Source organism: Plectropomus leopardus, chromosome 3, assembly GCF_026936395.1.
Source record: "Plectropomus leopardus strain MGB_pleo_1.0 chromosome 3, ASM2693639v1, whole genome shotgun sequence".
In the NCBI taxonomy this organism is placed as follows: Eukaryota; Metazoa; Chordata; class Actinopteri; order Perciformes; family Serranidae; genus Plectropomus; species Plectropomus leopardus.
The window spans coordinates 13,250,665-13,265,789 of NC_142178.1; the positions used below are offsets into that span (position 1 = coordinate 13,250,665).

At 38.8% G+C, this 15,125-nt stretch overlaps 1 long non-coding RNA gene across 1 annotated transcript in view; it reads right to left on the bottom strand.

The window, feature by feature from the left end:
• Positions 1 to 7,594: 7,594 nt before the first annotated feature.
• Positions 7,595 to 15,125, bottom strand: part of LOC148189930 (uncharacterized) — a 28,692-nt gene continuing 21,161 nt past the window's right edge. Inside the window, exon 3 of the long non-coding RNA XR_015776216.1 lies at positions 7,595 to 15,059. This is a non-coding gene — a long non-coding RNA (uncharacterized LOC148189930). The remainder of the gene's footprint in view (positions 15,060 to 15,125) is intronic.

The following is a 15,125-nucleotide window of genomic DNA, read 5'->3' on the forward strand; positions in this document are numbered from 1 at the left end:
GGACATGTTAAGCTATTCAGTGTATTGGATGCTGCAAGTCTCAGACTGCAATACAAACAGAGGTAAGGTCAGTCGATTTGAAACTTTCTGGTGCCTCAAGGACCTTTTCCAGAGACCTGAGGACACTAACACATATAAGACTGGCATTGCAGACTTGTGTTTACAAAGTTAGTGCCAACATGAAAAAAACAGATTTTATAAAAGGTGTGTTGGATCAGTGAACTAGAACCGGTTACAATTGCGCACTCACATTTGTAAAAGTCCTTGTGTTTGAAAAAGCAGCTTTGCTGAAAATCTCTCTGGTATGCTGTGCATGTTCTCACTGTGCCACCATTGCTACTGGAATTTAAAGTACCAAAATAGAAACAAACCTGACTTTATTAAGTTATACTTGTCAATTACACTAAAGTACCTGTGGCACCTTACTTCCCTTGCCAAAGAAGCTAATTTTTTTTGTTCGTTGTGATTCACTGAAATTAGATTTTGACGGCAATGTGAATATGAATTCGCCTGCAGACACTGTTGTTGTTCAAACAGTAGCAAATAAATTGCAATCAATGTGGAACACAACGTGCTATATTTTCACTTAACATGTTTATTGCAATAACATGAGAGCAATACAAAGTAGTAATAGTACTGTTATATTAATACTGATAGGCCAGTGAGTCAAAACAAATGAGATTATTTAAATAACTGAAAATGCTGTATAGAGAACATGCATTAATAAGTGTATGACTTAACATTGTGTGTATAAATTAATGACTGATTGGTCTTGTGGTGTGGACAGCAGGCCATCCTGGTGCTGCTGCAAGATGATTAACAGGATTGTAGCTAAAGCAATAAATAAATAATGAAAAATAGAAACAGTTATGCTGCAAGATAATGTACTATGTACTTTTTTCTTAGATGTCTACGACCTATTTTTTCACCAACATTAGCGTGGTGTACACAAGTACAACCTGCTAAAAATAGGCTATAAACACCTTTCCGGTTGCCAGCAGAAAAAGAATGCCTTTGTTTAAGAGACCAAAAAACAGGTTAGCAAACAGTAAAAACAGATTGGATAGAGGCACATGAAAACTTAAAGGTGGTTACTTTATTTTTCTTGGATAGAGACGGACAGTATTTAGTGGTGACACATGAAAAAAAAGTCAAACAAATTCACTCAGGTGTTGTGTTTGCATCAATGCTGATCAGCGCTGGAGGTGACTGATACTACTGTGGAGTCATCTGACGCGAGTGTGAATGCTGATTGTCACCTTTCCTATAACATTAAGAAAACAGATGATTGCATCTGTGTTAGCATTTTTGTTTGTTTTTGTTTCAGTGAAAAAGGGGCTTTATATGGGAATTTTTACATTACCTCCTCAAGACTTCATAGCCTATAGACATATGGAACCAAATATGATGGGTCACAACTTGATTTGCTTTATGTTAAAGAGTTACAAGCCAAAAGAGATGGAAACACAGGTATGTGCATAGTTTTGGGTTACCCAGACAGTGAGCACTCTCTGAAGCCACCCACAGGGAGTCCATAATTTTATATATGACTATATAAACAACCTGTTCATACTCAATACTAATCACTGTTGGAGCCTGACATATTTCGCAGAAGCACTGCAACTCCAGCGCTGCTTGATAGTAAATAAGACTTCCACCATTACCCACTTCATATGTGGGGGCAGCCCAAACTTGACCTCAAAACCTCATCATTAGTGCACCTATAGAGAGCAGACTACCCAGTCAACATCAGAGGAGAGCCAGCGAAACAAGCTGAGGCTTTGAAGTACCTAGGCATCACACACCAACACTACAACCATTACATTTAACATCCATTAATACATTCATGTATTTATTTCAGTGTCTTATAACAGTTTAAAGGCTGTTAGAGAAGGTTTTCCATGCTGACAAGTTAAACAGGGGCAACACTTATATTATTTGTGAAAGGTTGTGTATGCAACATTCAGAGCATTAATATAGGAGCAAACCAGTATTTTCTATGTAACAATAATGATGTAACACTGTCCTGAGCAGAGACTGAAGTCACGCTTCATCTCTGTGTGTTGTAATTGGAGCTTCTCTGTGATTTATTGTGGTGAACTGTTCTGGCCACACGTGCATGTTAGAGCATGTCTGTATCATGGCGAGCGCATCGCTGCTGTTTAGCACTGCACTCATTTGGTGGTTATGCTGATATTGGCATGGCATTGTTGTGGAAGGGTCACGCCCACCCTCCAGTACCTCAGTGGTTAATGACATAAGATCTGATGGCACTGCTGCTGTTGTTTCATGCCATTTATTGACTTGGCACTCTCCCCATATCCTATATCTGCCATTAACATCAGCATGACACATCAACTCTGTACTCTGTTTTTCAGGGCTGTGGAGGCAACTATAAATCTATTATAGAAAATGGCCAGAAAAGCCCACTTAAACAGTACTTCAAGCAATAAAAAGAACGTTGTCTTAAAACTGCTTCTGTCTATTACTGTGCAATAGAAGCTAAATTGTTTTCTTGGTTGTGAGTTGCTCATGTCCTCTTTGTCTGACCCCTTGTATAAAGAAAGGAGAGCAAAATCATACAGCGACTGATTGACTGGAACGCTCAGACAGCAACAGAGATGGAGACAGAGACGACACAGGCGGGGATCTTTTACAGCTCATTACAGACTGGAGTCCTGGAGTTTCTTATGTAACTCCCCATCCATGTTTCTGTTGCTCTGTTTATGTGTATCTTGTTTGGGAGATAGACAGAAACAGAGAGAAACAAAAAGTGAAATATCTAGCACTGAGAACAACAATGAATCATCTAGCCAATTAAGCTTGCTATTTTTTTCCCCTAAAGCTTTATTTAATCTATAATGTTTTTTTTCTTACCAACGTTTCCCCCCTTTGATTTACCTGTTTACCCTTTGAAACTCCATTAAAAGGAAAGCGGGAAAAAAAGTAACCTGTTTGTAGCTCATTGCCATGACTGCGCCTTGCAGAGAGTGGCTTAAAATCAATGCAGTCCTGTTTAGTCTCTCACCACGAAGCTTAGGAGGCTTTCTACATTCTCTCAGACATACATCTCTCTTATTCCCCCTTTTGCTGGGTAAAAGCACTGTGTTTTATTTTTTCTTGATAAAGTAAAAGGTTATGTAGTCCTCGGAGAGTGAAGTGGCGCTGGGTACGGTCTATGACCCCAGGACCCTTGTGACGCCCACAAACGATGTTAGGATTGCAAGTGCGCTCGGCTGGTTTTATTTCACTCCTGAAAAGTTTATTTCTCATTGTAGATTTAAGGTGGTCAGCTCACAGGAGTGTTCCTATCTCCCATTTACCTTTCTTGCACTTTCCTTACTTGCCTCCAAAACCTCATTACTCTGAGAAACTTCTTGCTGATAAACTAATGGGAGAAACAACAAACAGAGGAAATGAGTAAAACTTATTCTCCCTCACTTTGCATTTAAGCGGAGATTTGAATACTATTTAACCAGCAGATTTAAAGAACAACCACCTCATTTAGCATGCCTTTAGAAGACATCCATTAGGATCGCTTGAATAAGCTCCACTGATGAATGAGAGGTTTATAAACATTCAGTTATGCTCAGCTTAGGTCATTAAGCTTAAAAGGCCATTAGTAGAGCACCCTTGAGTGCACTGGCTGGGCCTTGATGCGATACACATCAGTTGGCATTAAGTTTGGGTTGCTTACTTTTTGTAAAAAAATCAACATGAATTTCCACAAAGATCACAAAAAAAACAGTTGGCATAATGTTAAGGTCAAACTAAAAATGACAAAGTGTTGTTTTCAATCTATAAATGTTAATTCAATAATCAGTTAGTCATTTCAGTGCTGTTTCATAATCAGGCCAATTATTCCGATTTGTAAGTATAGGAGAGATTTATAAAAGCACATTTGTGGGATATATAAAACTGGTGTTTTTTATATCTCTAAATGATTAGATATACAGTTAAGATATAACTGTTTGTTGGATCTGACTGCGTTTTTTATTTTCTAAAAGTTCAAATCTGTACATATCGTGACAACGCAACTTGGGTTGGCGAATTTGGGTTCAACACACATAACTGGGTCAAGATTACATAGGATATGTACACATTTTTCTGCATTACTTTTTGTGGGGAAAAATAAGAAAGGTGCATGAGAACAACCTGCCGGAGTGGACATTATATTATGTCTGCCCATGCCATCATTATAGCAATTCTGGTGACACTATCCAAGCAGTGTATTGTGACGCTCTGGCACGGAGACCTGGCTGCATCGCACCTTTTCTCTACATATTTTTCTAATGTACAACTGTTGGATCTGACAGATGTACTTTCTTGTTCTATAAGCTTAAATATGGATTTTTTTCATGGTCTGTTTTTTGTCCTTCACACACACTGGAGACATACAGTTGATTTTAAATATACATTTGTATTTAGCATAATGCTTTTATTCACTGGCTTCTGCACACTGTTCAGAGTAGCAAAACATTTTTTTGTGACTCAAAGCAATCACTGCCTCGTTAATTGAGAAAGAGTTTGCGTGATGGCAGTTATTTCAGTGCGAATGGTGTAAGCTGAGAACACAAGTTTACCTTGTTCAGGTCCAGGTGCTGCACAATACAGTGAGTGAATGAAGAACTGCACTTGGTTGACTACTTTTAAAGCATGTTTGCATGTACTAGCCTTGGGTAACACTTCTTTGCATAAGCACATAATATAATCATTTATGTGTATGGTGTCTTTAGAATGCATATAAACACTTCTGTTAGTTCATCCTGACATACTGTAAGGTTATTTTTTCACTGAGCACAATAACTAATAAATCCTTAAGTGTTAAGTGTTTGACTGTGGTGAGAATTCTGACTGGTATTATGCAGAAGCTTTTTAACTCAATCTTTTGTTTTTATGGCACACAACTTCATTGTTTTTCTTCAGTCTCAGTGCTCTCATCATTTTGAGGTGCAGCAGGCAGTGAAAAGGCTCTAATAAACCCATTGTACCATACCAGTCTAGCACCAAATGGCAGACAGACAGCCAGCAACTACATGAACAAAGTAGTGCATTTAGCAGCTATGAGGCAGATATTTTCCTCAAATGTTGGTAAAGACAAAAACAAAACTAAAAGATTGTCAGAAGAAAAGCCTACCTTTGACTCTGATGTGTCATCCACTTTTAACTGAACATAACATAAACCAAGTGTAATCACATGCTGAAGTATGAACATCACATACACAACCACACAAACTGACTCACAAAGAGCTATTATGCATCTAAGAAACATCATGAGTGTGTGATCTTAGATAAAAAGATATTGAGCTGGGATGACTCCGATCAACTGTCCAGAGGCAATTACACCTCAATAAAAGTGTTCATGTGTCTGTGTGTCTGTGTGTGTGTGTGTGTGTGTGTCCTTGGATAAGTGTGTTTGAGTATGTCTTGCCTGTGTGTGTGTGATTGCTCTCACGACGTCATGCGTGATTATGATAATTAGTAAATTACAGGATAAGATCAGGATTACTATTCCACACACAGCTGTTGAGGGAAACGATGGTAACACACACACATATACAAACAGGCCAAATGAAGGAGTAAGAGGATGTAAGTGCAATATATCAATGCAAATGCCAATGTCCATCTCCTAAATGTCCCCATGAATTTGAGGCAGTGGGTTGGAACCATCCATACACAGTGTATAAATCAGCACTTAACGAGCCCTAACAAGCCTTAACGATCCTATAAGCCCTTGATTAGAGGTTGATTATCAGGACGGCGGGCCAATGCAAATGGCTGTTTACCACTGGCCTTTGGGCTGTTTGTGTGGAACAAAAGTAGGAAGAGTGTGAGTAAAGAAGGGAGTCAAGTGAATATGTGTGTGTGCCTGTGTGTGTTTTGCTTTGTGCTCATATGTGTGGATCTCAGCCCGTGCTTGTGTGTGTGTGGGTATGTGTGAGCCTTCAGGGATGAGGTGCAGACTTTGGGTGAAAATGCGTTTCCAATCCACCAGGCTTTGAGCAGGAAACAAAAGGGGAATTGCAGTCACCCGTGAAGCAAAACAGACACTTTCTCTCTCTCTGGTTCTCCACCTTGCTGCTATTTGCTAAAAAAAACCCACAAAAAAAACAGTGATCCATTGCCTTGTCTGAGATTAGGGTGCATAGGTTCAGTAGGTGTTTATGGCACTCCCAGCAAGCAAACAAACACACACTGCATTGGTCCTTTTTTTTTTTAGTATTACTGTCATTGTTGAATTCAAATGCATCTTTTGACAGAAAATTCGACTGCCAGCTACACTGGATTAAAATTTGATGTAGCAGTTAGTGTTCTTTGGATGGGGATCATATTTGTCTGGTTTGATAGTCTCAATATGGTAATTGACATGAATTTGGTGCTTGAGACTAAAAGAAAAAATAGTAAAAAGCTGACAGGAAGGTATAATTTGGCTCCATTTTCTAGCTGCAGCTGAATTGAAAATTTGAGTGTATTATGTTAGATTCAAGGTGAGTATTGTTCATTTACATGGCATAGTGGTTGTCGAGGCAAGTCTGCAAGTCTGCAGTAAAGATCTATGGGGGACTGTTTTCTTAATCCCATTCCTGCTGTATTTCTGATCATTAACGCCTGCTCCCACAGTTTGTGTGTTTGCACGGCCCGAAGGAGGTTTGGGGTGAAGAGGTGGTTGGTGAAGACTGATTACACATGTATAACACTTTGTTACAATGTCGAACATAACCGACATAAAAAATGCAAAGTTTATTACATTTTTTGTCACATTTTAGGGTAAATAACACTCCACAAATTGTCATTGTTACTCATTGTCTTTTCTTTTATGTAAAACCTTAGCAAAGTTTACTTTACTTGCTTGTGATTGGCCAGTGAGGCTGAGTCTCATGTGTGCTCCCAATGACATGCAGACAGTCAGGGCTGGTAAACGGATAGACTTTTAATGCACTGATCAGGATAGGGCTCCTAATTTTATCATATTTATTGTATTTTATTGTGCACAGGAACCGTATTTTTTGACTACACACTCCCTCCGGCACCTATTTAAAGTTTCCTGACCTCCAGCATCGCAATGCAGTCCTCTAGTCTACAGCCATGGTAAGAGTTCTGTGAGGCACAGTGCTGCTTTGAGATAAATGCTAATGTAAGCAGGCTACTTCATGGGCAACATCAAATTGCAATATGACATAATACCAGTTTACAAACCTGCGTGCATGGCTTTTGAATCTGAATGAACAATTTACAAATCCGTTTGCACTGGTTTACCCAAGAGGGGCTCCATGCAGACCACTAGTGCAGCTTAAAACAGATACATTTATACAAGACGAATGAGTTATCAAATCCTCCATGCTTTAAATCAAACAGATGGGCTACAGGAAGGATCACTACAAGAAATGCAGATTAAAAAAATGCTCACAGTCAACACCAAATTTTTGATAGCAACATTTTAACCTCCAAAGGCTTTTGCTTGCTTGAAAGTTCAATAAAGGATTGGAAACCTGGATACTGATGTCTTAGTTTCATCCAAGCAGATTACTATGATAGAGCTATGTGGTCTAAAGGTGAAATAGTCACTGCACATAAGACAACTCAACAGAAACATATGAAATGAATCACATGGTTATACTAAGAGTTTTAAATAAGTAGCAGCAATGCCATATTGTACAGTATAAACCCAGCAAACACTGAGACATTAAATAACTATTGATTGGACATCCAATCAAGAAAATGGTCCAAAAATAGTTCCAAGTTGTGGCATCATTACAGGGCTATCAGCTGATGTCCTTCAAATACAACATCAACATTCGGACATTCAATTACATAGGAATTGAGCCTCAGTCTCCAGAGTGAAAGGCCTGGGCTGTGTCAGTTCATCCACCACAACATCTTATTGCTGTGACCTCTGTTGCTCTTTATACTTCGCCAAATGACTTTCTTACAAAAAGCCCCAAATTCTACTTTTACCCATGTGCAGTCAAAGATAGCTTGGATAATAGTATTAACACAATGAGAAATGGATATCATTTTCATCAAGAAATATACATGAATGGCATAAACATCTTTTCTATATTTTCGAAAAAGTTGGCATACTACTCGTACTTGTCTTTGGACATGTAGTAGGCTTCACACTGTGGCCATCTGATCACAACCAAGTAAAAATTTGTAAATTAGAAATAACAACAACAACAAAAACAAAAACAAAAACAAAAAACAACACAGTAATCATATGATCAATATTTCTTGGATTGTAAGATAGGGTCTGAATGGACCATTACTGAACGTAGAAACAACATCACCATCTGGCCTTCTGCCTCATAACCCTGTTTCAGTTTTTGGCATTGAACCAGGGCCATTTTTGGCCTGGGACACGACATTGGTGTTTGAACAATGTTTGATGGGAATGGATGTAACACAATTATCCTAAAAACAATCAGACATTTTAGGAAACATGACTGAATAATTGTAAAACACATAGTAGGGTAATTTCTCAGAACATTCATAGAAAACATGATCATTTTATGCCCTCATTTAGTCCATATGGCTCAGCTGTGTTCAGTGTTTAAATCCAGTAGCTTTCTCTGTGGAACAGCAACTATTTCCCTCCCCCAAGAGATGAAGAAATCTTTTCAGTTCCCCAGAATTACAGCATAGAGGCTGATCCATGATTTGCATTCACATAATGACATGCCATTGCATTCTCAAGCTTTTAAGCTTTGTGCTGTTATTTTGCTTCTTTAGCTGGGTCACAACTACAGATACCCAAACCTCGTCCAGGTTGTTTGTGCAACTAACCAACTGGCACTGCAACCTAGAAGTAATCATAAAAGCCCACATACTTATTAAAAGCTTATAGCTTCCCTGTGGTCCATAAGCTAGTTTTGCACATCATTAAATCCTGAAACAACCAAATGTTTTTTTTTTTTCTCTTTGATCATAATTGGTTCAATAAATTCATAACACAACCTTGTTTTCTCTAATTAAATATATTTTGTCAATGGATTTTCTGTAATTCTCAACAGCTCTTAAACCCGTGTTCAATCACTGAGTCAACATGGTATTTGTGATTGGAGGCACGTGGAAATGTGTGTTGGTGGAAAGAGAGCATGCAGTCCATCTGCAGAATTAATCCTGTTATCAGCAATATTCTGCAGTAGTGAACACAGCATGATGTTGCTTTTTAGAATTGAACCTCTTGCAGTTCAAACTATTCTTTAATTGATCCTAAAGTCAAATGTGGCAGCATATAGTCAGTCATGTTTTCTTCCTCATAAATATCGGTGCCTTATAGGCAAATTTATGTACAAAATAAACCAAAATTGTGCCATCATTAATGATGATTTCTATCATAAAGTCATACGGTCAAATACCATGTTTCTTTGCGTTTGTATGAAAAGAAGATATCATTTGTTTTTGTGATTGCATTGAAAGGTGCATATTTCCCCCTGACCTATTTCTAGTTGCCAGTCTAACAACATTTGTGCCTCCAGCAGCGACAAATGTATAAATCCATGATTTGCTCCACTGGGGGATATATTTACCTGCAGCATCTGGCAAAGACAATTGAGAACCACAAGTGTGTTGATGAGGTGAGACCCCGCCAGAAAGCAGACGTCCAAAAACACGTCAAACAAAAGCACTGAGCACAAACACAAAAGAGCTATTGAAGTACATCAGATCCAAATCAAACCCCTGCCCGGCCACTGTTTTGGGACTTTGTGACAGGAAGTGGCCTGCAGAGAGAGGAAAATTCATTTCTGCTAATCTTATGGGAGAAAAAAGAATTGACAGCTAATTGTGCTTCTGCAGTGTGTACATGCCACATGTCTTTGTACGTACGACAAAGAAGAGGATAAAAGTTGGAAAGAAAGAGGCAGAGAGCAATATTTTCAGAACCACACATAAAAAAATGTATGTAATTTCAGTAAAAATGGTGAGGTATTTTTTAACTATGTGTTGTGTCAGGTGTTGGTTTAGTTTGTGTCCAATACCAATTTTGGAAGATGCATCTGGTCCTTCTTGAATTCCATTTCCACCAGAGTTATGAAAAAGAGATCCTGTAAGTCATTTTAATGAGAAACTTTGAAAAACTTCTGAGGTACTAAGTAATCATTTTAAGAAAGTTTGTGCAATTACTTACAGGATCTTTTTCATCCCAACGGAGACAATAAACTTCTCTAGGCCCCTGTCCCACCCTCTTGCTGTATGCAAAAATACGTGACAATGTCATTTTTGGCTTGTGCACCCTCAAGCCGGGGACACAATGGTGAGCATAAACCTAGCATAGTAAAGAGGAGTGTTGTTGAGACATTTTCGAAAAACATCAAGATGGCTGAAGCTGATGCGGAACTTTCTGCTTAATTACTATTTTCTAATTCTGATGGCAAAAAATGCAAGAATCCAATACAGACATATTGATGTTACACCACCACAGCTCATCTCTGCAAGCTGCAGTCTGTTTATCTTTAAACATCGCTTGGCGCTACAACACATTTTGTTGCTTGGATCAGTTGTCCAATTGCCTATGGCCATTAATAATGCCAATTGGAAATCATAATAATTTGAGAGGTTCCAGACTAACTTTGAATTTTAATTTTGTCTGGCTTCTTTATTTGCACTTTAACTGAAAGAAACAACAATTCAGGAGAACACACAAAAAAAGTGCCAGAAACCTTTTTTTTCATTACACAGATTTGGACAATCTGTACTTTTGGGCATGGGGCAGTGGATGGGTTACAAAACATAGTACTTTTGTTCATGACACAGGTGTTTGGAAGTCATTTTAAGGTATCATATTACCACATTTCTTTTCCCCCAAACCTTATCTAACTTTAATTGCCTTAACCACACCTGGAACTCCAGGGCGTTAACAGGTATGATATTATACAAATTCTTCTGAGTGTAATTTTGCAGGATATCATACATACTGTTGCATGAGAAAACATTGCTCATTACTATTAGCTGCGGGACTAAATTAAAGAAGTGATCTGGCTATCTAGTTTCATATCTGGTGTTGCTCGCTGTGTATACACCTATCTGTTTTTGCAATGTTAGCATTGGAGCTGAAAGATTTGCAACGTTGTTCCCCTGTTTGTCAAAAGGTTAGGTGACAGTTATGTCCACTTAAGATTTTCTCTAAAGTTATTGTTAGGTCAAATGTTTTCCTCGATGAACACAAGTTGCAGTCTCAAAAAAAAAAAAAAAAAAAAAAAAATAAATAAATAAATAAAATCCTTAAAATAAAAAGGGTGATGATTGATATTCATGATCTTTATAGGATCACGCATGTCCAAAAGGTTTTGATGATATCTGATCTTTCCCTTAGCACCACTACAGGGCTCTACACTACCAGGCCAACATTTCCTGTTTAACATAGAAACAGAAGAAGAGAAGAAGTCGTTTTTCCACAGCCAACCCCTTTGTAAGGTGATCAAAGGATTCCAGCCTCTGTGACCAACAGCCTGGTATAGTCTGGTTTCCCCTTCCTTAATATGTCTGTCTTTGCTGGCTGCGATAAACAACCTCACTTATTATCTGTGTGTTGGCCTTTAAACTCCAACAATTTGTTGCCACATTCTCCTTACAGTCTAAGAGCCTTATCTCACAGGCCGGACAAGCTTAAATTGATGTAGTGGGCGGTCAAGCTGCCCTATTTAATTTTTCTTGGTAATGAGATGTCATATCCACACAATTTGATGTGCAATTACATTGTAAAGAGCAGTGCACGGGAAAGGTCATGGGAACACAATAAAAGGGGAGGAGAGGAAATAATATTAGTTTATTGTTTTTATCAAATTAGCCTGATATAATAGGTTTTGTTGTATGGCACACTGTGGAAGCATCTGTAGACCTATTGTGTGTCATTAAAATATTCATTACACCAGATAGGATGGATCTATAAATTCATGTTTATACCAACTGCTCATTCAGCTCAACACAAAGGAAACTTAGTCTAGGTGAGGGCGAGTATCCTTGGGAAAGATACTGGACATGTTCCACTGGTGTGTGTGTGTGTACGTGTAAATGGTTAAGCTAAGTAGCAAGTGGCACCTTTTGTGGTAGCCTTGGCTACTAATCTATAATTGTGTGTGGATAAGTGAATGTGTCATTTCAAGTAAAAGTGCTTTGAGTGAAGACTAGAAAAGCAGCATACAAATGCATGTCTATTTATTAATATATTATTTTTTATAGCTGAAAAGAACAGATCTCAGACTGCTGTTTTGCTTTCCGTTCAACACAGAGTGAGTTGTGTGCTTTGAGAAGACCTTCAGAGCATCACTTTTGTATAGAGCTGTTGTTTGAATAATTGCAGAACACTTTTTCATCAAACAAGTCTCTCCATTCTCTTCTGACCTCTGCCGGAGATGCATGTTGGTCTTCAGGGCTGCTTCTATGTCTGAATTATTCTAATTTAACCCAAGACACTGCAGAATGGTCACTTCTGCAATGCTGAAATGGATCTATGTGCCACCACTGATCTGAAAATTAACCAACCTAATGAGTGTTTACTGAGGATGACACAATTCTTTTTTTGAATATGCGGAGGGAGTGAATGCAGGTGGAGCAGCGGCAGTGACAGGTAGAAATGAGCAAATAGACTGAGATGTAGACAGATTAATGGCCCACAAAAGGCCCAACACAAAACACTGTCAGCAAAAGGAACCCAAACACCTGTGACTGACTGTGTCTGACATCATTTGACAGCCCAACAGGGGAAATCATGACAGTCACAACACAAATGACTGATCAGCTATTCCATAGAAGTGGGAGACTAATTCATGTGTGCGCACATACACACACACACACACACACACACACAAACACACAAACACAATGCAAAGCCCTGACATGGCCGTGTCATAATTGGTAATGATGCTTTGGTAATGTGACTATAATAATACTAATGCTGCCTCACCTCCTATAAACACAAACACACTCGAGAAGACATTAAAATGACATGACACTCCTGCTAACGGAGCTGGCAGCGATGTCTCTGTAGTTACGTTGCCATAGCAGTTATTGACAGATCCATGTGTATGTGCGAATGCCTGCATGTCTATCTTAGTGTGTGTGAAGCTGTGAATGTGGAGGACTGTCTGAACAATCGATCGCCTCCCAGTTCCAGAAACCAAGAGTGGAAAAGTTGCTGACAGAAAGAAAAACAAGATGTATAAAAGTTATTACACTTCAATTGGCTGTCCCTCCTCCTTTATTCCTCCACCCCTCCCTCCCTTTAGTTTTAGTTTTTAGCCGTTAGATTATTCTCACCATCTCCTCCCCCGCCATCTTCCCACTTCAGAAAATAAATGAGGGAAAACAAGCACATTTAGTGGTTATTGTCTTTCTCATTCTCCACTTCAAGCAATTCAACGGGCTAGTGGCAAGATACACACACACACACAAGCAGAGATGCTCCGTCACACTCCAGCACATACTTCTTCACATAACCGCACCCTTTCATACACATCGGCACGTGCATGCTCACACAAGACCTGCAACTGAGATGGCGCTATAAACACATTGATAAAACCATTTCTATAATAAGCTGTGTTTGTCAAAGTGTCATCCCCTGGCCCCACAGCCATTATCACTGCTGCAACGTTTATAGTGGCTCTTTAAATAAACGGCCCAGGCCTTCATGGCCTACAGTGATACCCATCTCAACGCCCACATACACACACACAGATGCACACACGCTCTCTCTACCCACTACATCTGCGAGCCTTAAACTGCAAGACTTGAAGGGTATATCCTCTTAGATGTGACTGAGGCTTTTGTGTTCTCTCTTTCCATTTTGGTTTTCTTTGTCAAAGAGTAGCTATAATTGACTGTCAGTCAGTTTCTCAGACCATGCATCATGAAAAGCGTGGAAAAAATAGCTATTTTTTAGGATTAGCACAAGATGGATGGTGTGAATTATTATGTTTTCATTTGAATGAATTTGTTATCTGGTAATCACTGGTGGCAAAAAGAAATGGTCCACTTTAAGATGCACTAATTGATATTTCTATATCAACACTGGGTCAAATAATATCTAGTGTCAAAGCTTTAAGAATTAGCGTTGTGACCAGCCAGGTGACTGCTGCACAACAGTTAACATATTGGGGCAATTCTGTACCCAACGTGAATCTGGCATTAGACTAACATTTCTCGGATGGACCAAAATACTCAATGGCTTGAAACATGACTCCAATTTGTAAGCAGTAAGTTAGCTATCATATTCATCATACACACTATATTACAAGTGGCTAAAAAGAATCATCATCTATCAGTTTACCATGAAAAATCACTCTTCCATGCAATCCACTAAAGCCCAACCAGTCATCTGTTGCATCACGTATCTTCCTTTATTCTTGTAACCATAGCAGTTAGAGCTTATCATACAGCTGCTTTTTACAAAGGATACTGACAAGATACATAAATAAAGAAGCCCTTTAAATTTGAATCATGTGGTCAATATTTTTTGGTTGTTATATCTCGGGACCCACCAGGCAGATGAGACAAGCTGATCATCTCAGCAGCTAGCAGCCAGGTTGGTCAGTATCCATTATTATCTAAATTCTAATCTCAGCAAGACCTTTGGTAATTTTCACTGGCTCTGATGACTCCATAGTGCTTGACATATGATGTAATTGATTTTTGAGATTCTTAAGTTCTTGCTGATATATTAGCTTTACGTTAATTATTTTATTTAATTCTATTTATTAGCTACAGATTTTAGTTAAAGCTACAAGTGGTAATTTTAACAATAGTAATAACTGTTTTGTTGGTGTGTTCGTGCAATGTCACTGACAGGCTGGCCAGGTAGACAATATTACTTAATTACTCATTAAGTCTCTGTCAAATTTGGTACAGACTAATATTATCCATGTTATAGCGCTGTTTATGTTATGGTCTGAAAACCCAGGGGGGTTGAAGGACCCAGGAGCGAACACGCAGACAGAGGAGATGAATGAAAAAAAGGTTTTAATGGTCGTAGATAGGGAAGGGTTGGGGAATGTGGGGAAGGGAAGTCCAAGAAGCCGAGCAGATGAAGAGAGCCGGTGGGGCTGGCGAGGCTGGTAGAGACACTAGAGAAACACACGAAAAAACCACAAGCACAAGAGATATCCAAAAATTCAAAGAACCAACACTAG